The following is a 2,701-nucleotide window of genomic DNA, read 5'->3' on the forward strand; positions in this document are numbered from 1 at the left end:
GCGTTGTATTATTCATCATTTTCGAATATTAAGGCGCAAACAGTTATTTACGAGCGCTGAAAGAAGAGTATCTACTGGAATATGCAATGATTTTAATACATCAGATTTAGGTTGCACATTTCTTCCATCTGTTTGACTTCTTTATTTAGTTTATTAATTTGGTTTTCTTGGGAATCTGTTATTTTAACACCTCCAGAAACACTAAGAATTTTGACTTTGACCTGGTACGTTTTTATCAATGCTGAGTTTAATTTGAATCTAAGTTTGTTAAGCTCATTAGCCAGTTCAATGTTTCCATCATCTAATGCAGTAATAGCAGCAGTTGATTCTGTTCATCTAAGCCATTTTCCATTACATTAAGTTCATTCTGCATTACAGAAATATTATCATTCTGCATTACAGAAATATTATGGTTTACTACCATGTGGTTTCATTAACAAATTAGTGTAAATAACTGTATTAAATGTTAAGAAAAATTAACTATTGAAACCTATGTAGAGAGTAATTCATTAATATTCCTTTATAACACCAACACTCTTTGGTATACTGTACTGTACATGAAATTCAACTGGTGTACCACAAAGCAAACAATAGACTTAATTAATCCCTACAGCAATATACTTATATACATCACACAATGTAGATGAAGGTTGTGTACAGTATTCCAAGAAATTACTATAATACATGTATAAATTATATTGTTCCATAGTCCTATTTACTACATTATACTCTCAAAAGGAGATACATATTTTTACATCCAACAACTATTTTCTTTTTTGTAGAATGTGGGAAAATTTCTTTAATTCCCCGTGTCAAAGTATTCTTTTTATCAGAATGCCATGTAAACTCATTAATAATGTCTGTTTTTCATGGACATTGGAGTCTTCACAATAGTCCAACAACCTTTCTAATTCAGAGCATAAATTTGGTGATTTATATCTCCCACTACCTATGAAAAGCACAAATATGTATAATTTATGAATAACAGTCCCAATTTCTGACAATCGAGTCTTGATATATAATATGTACTTATGTTTATTCTTAAATTCACACAAACTCCAAGCATTGGGGTTAAAGCATTGGGATTCTTTTCCTCCCTTTTTCTGTGGGGTGCTGGTAACAATCTGACCTGGAGTTTGTTATTGTATATTACTAGTAACACGCATATAAATTGCAACTTGATAGCATATTTGATATAGAATAAAAATAAAAATGTATTATTGTTTAATTAATATCAATAGAGGAAATATTTAAATCCCAAGGCAACTAAGCACTCACCTCTAACACTCAATTCTTGATTCTTCGATACCAAACGTATACCTTTCCTCCTCCAAGCTTGATGATACTTTTGTAAGGAAATTAAGACGAATTTAAATAGTGTTAAATACTGCGCGACTGCATAGTAACACAGAGGAGTATACCCATACACTGTTTACGAAACGAGATTTGTCAAAATAGTCGTATTAAAATAAAAAAATTCAGTATAAAGCTACCTTCAAATGATAGTTCTTGAAACGATCGTTCCAAATCATCCATAATTTTGATCGCAGGTTCAATTCTTCTTCAAAATATATCTACATATTGTAGTCTTCACTCTTCACGCATTTCTCACTTTTTGCAAAAATGGGAGCCGGAAATCTGCATATTCTGCCAGGCGCTTCGTTCTCCCGTCGCGTCCTCCCCAAGCACCCCTGCGCGCTCGCACATCTCAGCCACAGATCTCTATATTACGCTGAATGCAACCTTTATGTTTTCCAATAAAGCGCCTGGGTACGAGGCTGCAGATTTTCTATCACTCGAATTTGATACGATGCGCGTGCGCGGCGGCCATGCTGTATCAGATTTCTGGCCATTGAACCAAACGTTAGGTAATTTGCGCATTTTATGCAAGTGTAACTTAAATCGGTCTTGCAATTACACGCACGCATGCAGCATCAACAAATTAGAAAATAGAGAAAATAGATTGTTAAAACAACTAATTTGAACTTGCATACATTTTTATATAGATTCATTAAATTTTAGATTTGTACTGTTTTACAGTATACTAATTATAACGTAATAACGTTAAATAGAACATGTACACTCTAATGCTTATGGAATTTTTGTAGACTACATGACAAGGAGAGTTGATGTTTGATCAAGATAACTTTGGTTCAGTCGAACATCGTTAAATCGAAAATTGGTCCAAAGAGGTTTGAGTAATTTAATTGGGTGGTCACAAAACTGAGATAACATAAATAGGTGTATCTGCACTCAAAAACGTAAAATTTTTCTTATTGTATGCAAATTCGCGAGTATAATTTGTGTGTAGTCAGTGTAGATGCAACCTTATTAATTGCTAAGCTGAGACAGGTAGGACAAGCAAATAAGATTTTTCCAGACATGAGAGTCAATAGATGTATGTTACATTGATGCATCAACACTTGATGTTTCTGGAGAAGTCTTGCTTGGGTTATCGTAGGAAGGGGGCACAAATGGTGTCACAATTAGATGTCTCGAAGATGATGTGGATTGATTTTCTTTACAATTGTGAGTATAAACTCCCCTGTGCGTGCGTTTGGAATTGTCGTTTCTATATGGGCGACTGCACTGCTATATGCTCTGCAGAAAAATTGTGCGCATTTTGACACTTTAGAATCGCAGTTCTATATGGGCAGCATGCTATTCCTATATCCTTTAGTTAAAAAATTGTGCACCTTTG

The 2,701-nt window shown here is 34.0% G+C and overlaps 1 long non-coding RNA gene across 1 annotated transcript; it reads right to left on the reverse strand.

The window, feature by feature from the left end:
- Positions 1–367: 367 nt before the first annotated feature.
- Positions 368–1,712, reverse strand: LOC114542571. Its single transcript, XR_003689684.1, has 3 exons — positions 1,494–1,712; positions 1,279–1,345; positions 368–949 (listed from the first exon to the last, which is right to left on the reverse strand). It is a non-coding gene; the product is annotated as an uncharacterized LOC114542571 (long non-coding RNA).
- Between the last annotated feature and the right edge of the window lie 989 nt (positions 1,713–2,701).

The sequence above is a fragment of the Dendronephthya gigantea genome, unplaced genomic scaffold, assembly GCF_004324835.1.
Source record: "Dendronephthya gigantea isolate DGI-Jeju-01 unplaced genomic scaffold, DenGig_1.0 000366F, whole genome shotgun sequence".
Classification (NCBI taxonomy): domain Eukaryota; kingdom Metazoa; phylum Cnidaria; class Anthozoa; order Malacalcyonacea; family Nephtheidae; genus Dendronephthya; species Dendronephthya gigantea.